The following is an 11,319-nucleotide window of genomic DNA, read 5'->3' as shown; positions in this document are numbered from 1 at the left end:
TTCTCCTGTTGCAACGCACGTGCATGTTGGCTAGTATTAGTAATTTCTTATTAGTCATAGATTAACTAAACTACCATCTATAATTAATTACGGCAATCGCCGACACGGCCACAGGCTACCTTCTTCGACCTCCGCCACGCTGACGTTGCGGCACCCCTCGCACCACAGAATTTGAAGCAACGCTGTAACGGGAAACGAATGAGATGGCACCTGCCGCCATGGGCTGTGGCGGCAGCCAAGCATATTTGCATGCACGCAAGACGGGTAGCTAGCTGGCTCTACTCTACTCCCATCAATGCAGCCAACGAAGCTCAGATTTTTTGTTCAAAAAGACCACCTACCGAGACGAATTGATAAAAAAAAACACCTCTAGATCAAATTGTCAGAAAAGACCCCTTGACCGTGGCGGCAGGCGCGCCAGGCGACACCTGTCACCTGCCGCCATGGTGCGTGGCGGCTGTCCCTGCCGTCATGGTGTGATGCGGCACACCGCAGATTACAGAAATTCCACACCGCGACGGAATGGAGACGGTCCCATGGGCCATGCCGCGCCCCGCTGCGTGAGGCGGCCGGTACTGTGTATGGGGCGCGCGACGAGACAGCTCTGGTCAGCTTTGGCGTTTTATGCCGACAGTGCCCGTGTTGGCTCTGGAATCTGCTCGTTGTTCCCTTCTTTATATGAGGCAGCCCGGCTCATTCCTTTGTGCGCTCACTCTCTCCTCTCTGTTCTAAGTAACCTAGCACACTGAGAACTCAAATAGCTACTTTGAGTACGATTTTGAACGATTTGAAGGCCGATTCAAAAGATGTTTTAGTTGAACAAAAGATAGACCAAGGTCAGATCTATCCATTTTTGTTGGTTTCATTCGCATGTATATTTTTGTTCTGTTTGATTGGTTCCTAGGTATGTATTCTCTGTTTTTTATATTATTTGACAATGTGGACTCATTTGGAGCTTCTGTGGTAGGATTTGCCGTGCGAAGTGAACTACGAAGGTGAAGATCGAGGTATGAGCTTTGCATTACATGGATTTTCTTTTGTGCATGCACGGTAGAAATTAGTTAAAGCAACTCCAACGCGACGACCCAAACGGACGACGATTTTGTCTGCCTTTTGTCTGTTTGGGTCAGCCCGGCAGACATCCACGTCCGCTTTCGCGTTTGGTTCGGCGCATGCGCCCAACGCTGGCCAACCCATTTTTATGATGCGCGAAAAAATAGAACACAAATATTTCAAAAATGAAAAAACATTAATTAAATATTAATGCCGGCCACAAAGGACGGTGAGAGTCCATGCGTCCACATTTACATTAATTAAAAATTAAAAAAAACTAAACTACGAGGTGGCACGCTGCCCAGGACATCCTCTTCGTCATCGTCGGGGCCGGTTGGGTTGATCAACGTCGGTGTGGGGCGACGCCGTGTTCCAGGCGGTGGCGACGTCGTCCGCCGCATGCTCGGATTAAAAATGGCCGACCGTCGGCGCTGAGGTGATGACCATGTTCATGCAAGTGCTATTTTGATGCAGTTGATAGAAAAAAAATCCGTGGCTAATATTTATGTTCATGTGATAATAGGTTGACTCCGTCGATATATTGCCGGTGATATGTTCATGCTGACGGATACTTTTTTGAACTTTTGTGATGCTTAATTTTATGCAGAACGACATTCATATTGAAGCTAAGGTATAAATAGCACCGTGTAATATTGTGAATATTTTTTATATTGATGTACTATTGTAAATGATGATACCGCTAGTAGGGCTCGAAGTTCGGTTAATATGGTTAATACGATTCGGTTTATTCGGTTTTTTATAATTTGATTTCATTGAAATGGCCACCGAAATAATCACACAAAAATTAGCAAGCGAACCATAATAATCAAAATATATTGGTTCGGTTTATTCGATTAACAGACCAAAAACATCATGCATGTGAACGATACCTACAAAAATGGACAGATCTGACCTTGTTCTATCTTTTACTGAACTAAAACATCTTTTGAATTGGCCTTTAAAACGCTCAAAATCGTGTTCAAAGTAGCTATTTGAGCTGTTCTTCTCAATGTGCTAGGTTACTTAGAGCAGAGAGGAGAGGAGTGGGCGCGCAAAGAAATGAGCTGGGCTGCCTCATATAATAACGAGCAGATTCCAGAGCATACACAGGCAGTGTCGGCATGCATAAAATGCGAGAGCTCACCAACCGATAGCCAGCAGAGCTGTCTCATCGCAAGCCGCCGCCTCACACAGTGGCGGCATGGCCCACGGGACCGTCTCCGTTCCGTCGCGGTGTGGAATTCTGTAATCTGCAGCGTGCCGCCTCACACCATGGCGGCAGGGGCTGCCGCCTTGCGCCGTGACGGCAGGTGCCACGTGTCAGCTGGCGCGCCTACCGCCACGGTCAAGGGGGTCTTTTCTGACTATTTGATTTAAAGGTGGTTTTTTTTGTCAATTCGTCTTGACAGGTGGTCTTTTTGGACAAAAAATCCGTAGCTCAGGTCCCGTGCACCAAATTGTATATTTCTTTCAGTGGTCCATTCATCTCCCATATGTGTGCAAGCATGTTGTTTTGTACTGATGCAATACAAAATTACAGAAGAGTTGTAAGACCATGACACAAATCAAATCACTCGTGGCACCTGCTGATCTTGCCACTCCCATTAGAGCATGCATCATGCATGCATGAGATTCATGTGTATGTGATAGCAGCAGAATCATCAAATAGCTAGGTAGCCATCGAGATCTGTATGTAAAGATAAAATATTTAGCTAGCCAGCAAGATCAAATTTTTTGATCAAAGAAGGGCTTCATCCCTTCCGATTTTCATTACTGAAAACCAAACTTACATAGTTCCCAGAGTACGAGCATCACAGACAAGTTCAACAGCATAACAAAAGAAACGAAAGTAGCCGGCCATACAAGACCAACACAGGCCCAGCATGAATAAGGACCATCGACACAACTAAAGAGAGAAATATATAGATTTAACTAGCGACTAGCAGACCTAAAAAGACTCAGAGCATCAGCAGAAAGAAGGTGTTGCAGCCATCATCCAGGGATCCTTGCAGGCCTAAAATATTTAGCTTGCCAGCAAGATCAAATAGCTAGCTACCATTCATGCATGCAAATATATGGGTGCCGCCACAACCCATGGCGGCAGGTGCCATGTCATTGGTTTTTCGCTCTAAGGTTGCTCCAAATCCTAGGGTGCAAGGAGTGCCACCACCGGATGTGGCGGCAGGCCCTGCCGCCTACGGCTATGGCGGCAGGTGTCATATGCCGGCTTGTCTTTTATGTGGTTTTTAGAGGTGTTTTTTTTTGTCAATTTGATTTGGCATGTGGTACTTTTGGACAAAAGGTCTATCTTACCCGGTAAGTACATTTTTCTTCTTCTAATGAAGGGATTTTCTTCTTGTAAGGGGTTGTTCGGAACGAGTGTAAAATTAGCGTGGCCACTCGCATTTAGCTCAAATTTAAGGAGAACTAAAACCTGTGGCCACACTAATTTTACAATGATTCCAAATTTGGAAACAGATGAGTGCTTCCAAAAGGACATGTTTTATGCCACATGGAGCCCAAACCTAGCACACCTAATGCTCTATGTCTACGCGAAACAAGAGGGGGCGAAATCCATGTCTCAGAGGTACTCCCTCCGTCCCTAATATAAGAGGGTTTTTGACACTGCACTAGTGTAAAAAATGTTGTTATATTATAGGACGGAGGGAGTACTTCATAAGGATAACTAAAACGTAGAGAGAAGATTGATCATTGCCTGCTGGTTCACGGATGGTTGCGTACTTGGCTCCTTGGATTCTTATTGATGAGCTTGATTCACCTGATAATTAAGGCGCCACTGATCATACTAGTCCTCCTTGGAAGCATTACTGAAAGAAATGGCAGACACTTGATTAACTTATCTACCATAAGCAGAGAGGCGAGCCTCGCTCGGAGTCCAATTAATTATGGAGGTAACTGAGATTAAATAATCTATAACATTGATGCATACCTGAATTAGAACGGAATAGCTGTGCATTTGGATAACTTGCGGCCAAATGCATGAGGATGTGTTTTTTTCAACTTTGCTGTAGGGTGGGAGGCCAAACTGTTTCTGCTTCAGCTTAGGAATAGCTCTAACTCTCCATTCCTAGCTTCTCTTGTTGGAGCTGAAAGAACAAGATCTCTAGACACATTACTTTTGTTTGTACGTTCCTTGCAGGAAGAGCAGGGGCAGACAGATCTTGTAGGGGTTAGCTGAAGGCACGACTAAATCATTTCTATATTTTGAGATAGTACTATCTCCTAGTACATCGCTTGGAAGAAGAGCAAGTGTACCTAAAACAATTCCTTTCTTGTAGGAACTGAGAAAGTACAGATCGAGGATTCTCTGTCGGTGATCTGAGCAGTATGCTTCGAAAAAAGGTGTGCCACCAGGCAACACCTTAAACAATTTACCCATCCATCAACCCTATGCACCAAAAGAAACAAACTGAACCGTGCTCTTCATACTTGTCGCAACAGTGTCCGCATACACCTGCACCATCATCTCTGCCACCATGCCCGGCCGGACTCTGGACAGCTCCACAACAGTGATGGCGAGGCAGTATCCGTCCGTCGACAGCATCCGCTTGCCAAGGACTTCACGAACGTGATCGTAGCCATTTCTGTCAACTTTGGACTTCAGAACGTGATAGAGTTGATGTTCATGATTGATCCGGGGTAGTAATCACAACCGGTGCTCACCCGGCATGGAATTGATCAGGCAGAGCTTACGCCGGTGCCAGTGCCCACTAAGATGCATGAGGAGGAATGTTTATAATCTTCAGTGTAAAACTGAGAAGCACTAGCAACTGGATTTCCCATTCATTAAGTACTTGGACCAAGCTCTCCTTTGCTACTGATTGGATTAAGTATGTACCTCCGAAGCACTGTCGATATCAACAATCCATAATGCAACAAAGTTTCCCAATAGCAATGAAAACAAAGTCATGTTCACATTTTCGTGGAATGTTTATCATCTTCTTTTTTTGAAACGGACGCTCCAGCCTCCGCCTCGGTTGATGCACGTGACCACATGGAATGTTTGTTATACCATGAAGTGGGAACATGTGGTTCCATGTGGTTGATCGCAACCACATGGAATGTCCCCTCCCCACTTCTTTTCAGCAAGCTATTGTGCAGTCAATCGGAACAAACAAAATATGAAGGGAAAATTTGCTTTCTCTACATTTCACAGTAAGTAAGTTCAAACTCAGCAGGGGAATGAACATAATTATAAGAGAAAAAGTTTGACAAAGATTTACTAAAGCAACCATTTTGTGGATCAAACCAGGCTCCCACCACACTAGGCAGGTTTATCTAACACATAAGTGATCTTAAAAACGTAAGGTGTTTCATAAAAAACTAATAAAATATTTAGAGTCTTGCTTCATTGAATGTTAGTTTTCCAGAAGTAGTACTGTAACAGATGTGTTCCTTCCAAACAGACATATTTATGCAACATAGAGACAAATACACCTACTTTTCCATGTTTATGAGAAACGGCAGGGGAGAAATTCCATGTCTCAGAAATACTACTTCACAAGCATAATTAAAGCTTAGAGAGAACATCAATCACGAATGGCTCAGCTGATAATTGAGGCCATCAATCGATGCACAGTCCGGGGATTTACCATTTTCATTAAACAATAGAGCCGATAAATATGGCACCAATGATCATACTAGTCCTTGAAAAGTATTATAACTAAAATAAATGGGATATAGTACTTATCAAGCATAAAAGGCAGAGAGGTGCACAAGGATGTATGCGTGGCTGAGATTGAATAATCTGTGACATTGATGCTTACCTTAGTTAGAACGTACTAAGAGATAGCCGTGCACTTCTATTACTTGCAGCCAAATGCACGGGGATGCGTTTCCTAGTAACTTCGCTGTGCCGTGCGAGGTCAGACTGCTTCTGCTTATGTTTAGAAAGAAGATTGAGCATTTGTTTATAATACGTTCCTTACAAAGCGCAAAGGCAGATAGATACCTTTCTTGTAGGAGCTGGGTGAAGAATCAAATCGACCACCTCTATATTTTGAAATTGCTTTGAAGAGGATCCGGCTTGCCTGCTCCCTTTCCATGCTCCCATCCGTGCTCCCACTTCATCCTACGGCTGTCCTTTTCTTTTTTTCTTTTCTAATCTAATCATCTTCCCCCCTGATTTTCAGGGGGTGGGCCGGGCCTTATTTTCTACCAATCAAATCAAGTCACGTACGCGGGAGCACGGATGAGAGCACGGAGAGGGAGCAGGCAAGTCTCGTCCTTTCTTGGTAGGAACTGAAAGGATTCCTTTCTTGGTAGGAACTGAAAGGATCGAGCAATTTACTCATCAACCCTGCGCTGCTACGCACCAAAAGAAATTAAGTGAACCATCATCCCCACAGTTTGCGCCATCATTGCCGACGCCATGCTCGGCGAGACGCTGGAAAGCTCCACAACGACAATGCCAGCGCCGCAGCAGCCGTCCATCGATAGCACCCCCTCGCTGAGGACTTCTCAAACTTTTTTTTTTTGAGAGACGGACTTCTCAAACTTTTTTTTTGAGGGAGACGGACTTCTCAAACTTGACCGTACATTCACCATGAACCTAGCCATCTCTGTCGATTTTTTTTAATGAAAGGGGTCCATTTTTCTAGACTGAAGCAAAACAGTTCACAGCATTCAGGCCTACCAGCATGGTTAGGCCATCAACAGGTAGGCACCCAAACCGGATGTCTACGAAACAGGCTCTAACCACCATCACATATATTACATGCCATGGAAAAAACGATCTGTTGAACGTACGTTGTCTACCACTAGTAGATAAACCACCATTAGTCCCGGTTGGTAAGGGCCTTTTGTCCCGGTTCCTGGACCGGGACTAAAGGGTCGTTACTAATGCCCTGACCCTTTAGTCCCGGTTCAGTCCAGAACCGGGACAGATGAGCCTCCACATGGCCGGTGCGCCGAGCCCACGCAGGAGGGCCTTTGGTCCCGGTTGGTGGCACCAACCGGGACCAATAGGCATCCACGCGTCAGCATTTCAGGGGTTGTGGTTTTTGTTTTTTTTTGAAAGGGGGGAGGGGTTGGGGGTTTTGGAGGGTTAATTTAGGTGTTTCATATATTGTGTTAGCTAGCTAATTAATAGGGAGAAGTGTCCTTTCTTATCTCCGTGCTTGGTCGACGCTACGTACTATACATAGAGAGGCCCTCAACACGCTAGCCAGTAAGAAAATGAAGGAAACCATTAAGTACAGAAGTTCGTCATGCATACCAAGAGAAATGATCGATCGACCTCTCCTTCTCCGAGAGATTGGTCGAACAACAAGTTTTCGTATTATCTATCCGACGCTACTGGCTAGCTACATATACAATATGTAAGATCTCTTACAATCCCCTAGCAATTGAAATCAACTTCCACATGGTATTCTTCGGCTTTATTGATGACATGGTCAAGAAAGAATCCCGCCAATTCCTCTTGAATTGCTTTCATGCGATCTTGTGGTAGGAGTTCATTCCGCATCTGCCACGTCTAATTTGAAGAAGAGGGTTAATACATATATATGAATGAAACTCAATAGAAATGATGGTGTAATAAAATGAAATTGTGAATATTATTGCTTACGCACTTCATATTGTCTTTTAAAGTAGCCCCGCTTATTTTTTCAAAGTCGCGTTATAGATGAACTCGCACACGTAGTATCCACAGTAATTATTCCCTTATTCCTGCCACAAGCACTTTACGAGAAATAGAGGTCAATCAAACTGATAATGAAGCATTATAAATGGCATTGATGAAAGTATAGCTATAGAATCAACGGGAGATGCGCGCAACTAGCTAGCCAGTAGTACTTACTTTCGGGTATGTATATCGCAGCTGCTTCGGCTATCCCGGAGCTTCTGCGGTGAACTGTTTCGAAACCCTGCAAGACAAAGAAAATAATTATTATTACTTGAGATATCAGGAAATGAACAAAAAGTTGCCGATATGGTGCGATAATGATCGATTGAACTTACTTGTTGAGCATTTTAGTCATATCCGCATCGGTTTCGGGATCTTTTCGTCTCGAGTCTAAGACGGTTACTAGTCCCCGCTCAAGCTTAATCTCCAGAAGAACATAATGGAAGCTGCGCACGCATGCATAACTCATCAATTACATTACTATAACCTCGCTCGAGTAATAAGGGAAATCGAATATGCACACGACAGTAACACTCACTCGAAGTTGTAAGGAAAGAGTATGGTATCTTTGTTTTTATTTTTGATCAACGATTGTAGCAAGTTGGCCTCGGCCTCTTCGGCGTGCTTTTTAACCTGAATTTCATTTATGATATTTGTGTTAATGAACCAAATATCATACATTTCTTGTTTTCTGCACTCGACGATCTTCAATCTGCATAATATAGTGAGGATAATTAATTATAAATACATGCAATGAAAGAGTTGAGCTATATAGAGAGACTTAATGACAGAAATAGTACTTACAGACAATAGCAAAAGACCGTTAATTTATCGAGGGCCTTTTGATTGAAGAACTCGAAGAACTCCTCAAATGGAACAGGCAACAGATCAGTTCCAACGAGGTCGTGCTCCTCTTTAATTCTCAGATACAAAGTATTCGTCCCCCCAGACTCTCTGCAGGTTTTCATGTACCAATTATGGAATCTTCGTATCATCGTTGTTAGAGATTTTTCATCTTTGATGAGAGGCTTCCCGTACTCGTATCTGTGTTCGACCACCTCCATGAAATCAAAATTTATATCGTCAGGCAGGTAATCTGCAAGATTGCTATACTCGGGCACCGTCCTCGGAGCATTAGCGATGATGTCGCCGTTAGACACATTGAGCGGGGGGCACGATTGATTTGCTTGTTCGCCGAGCTGGGCAATTTTTTTCGCAGCTGCTCGTTCTTTTGACCTTTGATGTCCGACAGTACTTTCTGACCGCTCCGCTTCGAGATATGCCTGTTCAGTAATGCGCTCATAGTTGGTTCTCGGCGAAGACTTTGGTGGTTTCCTCAGGGCATCGATAGTGCGCTTTGCTTTCACCGGATCTACCTTCTCCTCTGGAGGTGGATGTCTCTTTGCTTTCAACCCTTCAAATAAGTCCTCCACTTCGGTCTGCACGATCTTCATGTTTTCCTCCTCGGTCCTCTCGCACGGTAACTTCTCTAGGGGCTTGAGAGAAGGACAGTATCTGTATTGCCTCCCGCCTCTGGCTGTACTGCTAGACGCCGGAGCATACGGAGCGGCTGCGGTGTCTGTCTTCTTTCGTGCTTGCTTACGAGGCGGAGGAGAAGGACTACGACGTGCCGGAGCAGCCGGGGCAGCGGCGGGTCTCTTCTGCCCTTGCTGGCGAGACAGAGAAGGAGGAGGCTGCTGGCTGCTCCGGCGCGCCAGCGCAGGCGGAGAAGGAGGCAGAGTGCCGCCATGCATCATAAAAGGAGGCTGAGTGCCCTGATCGTCACTCGCCGGAGAAGGAGGCGGTGGAGGAGGCGGAGTGCCCTGACTCGCCGGAGGAGGAGGAGGAGGCGTCAAGTTTGGAAGTTTGATGAACTCCTTCCGCCATAGGCATGGAGTCTTCAGAGCAGAACCCAGCCGAGTCTCCCCTTCACCGGTAGGGTGGTCAAGCTGGAGGTCCTCAAATCCCTCCATTATTTCGTCCACCGTCACCCTAGCATATCCTTCTGGAATCGGACGACAGTGAAAAGTTGCGCCCAGTTCAGAAGGTCGAACTTAGCCGACAGCCGCCTTGACTTTTAAGTTCTGCCATTGCGTCATAAGGTGGCAATTTTGAGACTCCGTGATAAAATCCATGGGGTAGCTAGAAGGAGCCGTCAAGACATGCTCCGGCTGAAGCAGCTCGGTGGAAGCCATGCTGCTTCTCCGCTGAGATGGCGGGGTAGCTTCGGGGGAAGCTTCGACAGGTCATTTGCTGCGATCTTCTTCTCGTTCCTCTAGCCCTTGTACCCTTTCGTGCAGCGCCTGCAGTTGGCTATGCTCTTTGAGATAGCCACCTGACCCTGTGCGATGGTGAAACTTTTTCTTCGCAGCATTTTGCTTGTTTGTCGCCGACATCTTCTTACTCTTTTCCGATGTCTTGTGGGCCACAAATGCGGGCCAGTGATCTTTGATCTTCTCATATTTGTCGATGAATTCTTGTGTCTCTTCTTTGTCGACAAACTTTTTCAGCTCTTTCCTCCACCTCCTGAATAGGCCTGCCATCTTCTTAAGAGCAAAAGACATGATTAATTGCTCTATAACTGGCTTCTCCGGATCCTCCTCTAGCGGTAGGGTGAAATTTGCCTTCAGCTCAGTCCAAAGATCATCTTTCTGCATATCATTGACATAAGACACCTCAGGGTCTTCGTTCTTAGGCTTATACCATTGGTGGATGTTGATCGGGATCCTGTCCCTAACAAGAACCCCGCACTGAGAAGCAAATGCGTTCTTTGTCCGGATGGGTTCAATCGGTTCGCCGTCGCGCGCGATTGCTGTGATCTCAAACCTTTCATCCGAGCTCAACTTTTTCATCAGGCCTCGTCTCCTTACCGAAGTTGTGCTCAATCCAAAGGGCTAGAAAAAAGAAGAAAGACGAGAGTTAATTAATATGTGTACATATACCAAAACAATGAATGCATCAATTAGCTAGTCAGCACAGGCTTAACTAATATATATACCTGGCCAGACTCGGTTCGGTCACTGGAGCCGTCATCATGGTCTCCTTATTGCACCGTCATTGGGTCACCGGAGCCGTCCTCACGGTCTCCTTCTTGCACCGGCATTGGGTCAAAGGAGCCATCATAATCATAGCCTACTTTTTCACCCTGTCCTTCCAGACCATCGGTGTCGTTCAGAAACGAGAAGACGGCATCACTTCCTTGTGCGATTATGTCCCCCAACACCACTTCTGTTGCTTCGTCTCGGGGGGTGTCCATAGTTTCTACAAATATTTACAACATGGAAATTATTATTCAAACATGACAGATGGATATATTAGTGGCAAACGTAGAACTAGCTAGCTAATCACAGTAAGGAATCATATTAATTAGTGGCCTCGACGCTGCTTCTCTAGGGTTTGGGGTGGCCTCAACAACGCTTCAAGGGGGTAATATCGACAATGACGAGATACATACACGGGAAAATAATGTTATCGGGGAGGGGGTATATCGACCCCCCCACGTGTTCAAGTTATCGGGAGGGGGTATATCGACCCCCCCCCCATGTGTTGAAGTTATCGGGAGGGGTTTATATCGACAACGGCGACATACGTACATGGGAAAATAATATTATTGGGGAGGG

General features: G+C 45.4%; 1 long non-coding RNA gene across 1 annotated transcript; it reads left to right on the top strand.

Annotated features, from left to right (window-relative positions):
- Positions 1 to 727: 727 nt before the first annotated feature.
- LOC123116978 (uncharacterized) lies at positions 728 to 2,481 on the top strand. The gene is made up of 3 exons (XR_006457247.1): positions 728 to 836; positions 968 to 1,007; positions 2,072 to 2,481. It is a non-coding gene; the product is annotated as an uncharacterized lncRNA (long non-coding RNA).
- Positions 2,482 to 11,319: the final 8,838 nt, after the last annotated feature.

This window comes from Triticum aestivum, chromosome 5B, assembly GCF_018294505.1.
Source record: "Triticum aestivum cultivar Chinese Spring chromosome 5B, IWGSC CS RefSeq v2.1, whole genome shotgun sequence".
Taxonomy (NCBI): Eukaryota; Viridiplantae; Streptophyta; class Magnoliopsida; order Poales; family Poaceae; genus Triticum; species Triticum aestivum.
The sequence above is the reverse complement of the archived record's forward strand: the minus strand, read 5'-3'. Positions and strand labels throughout refer to the sequence as shown.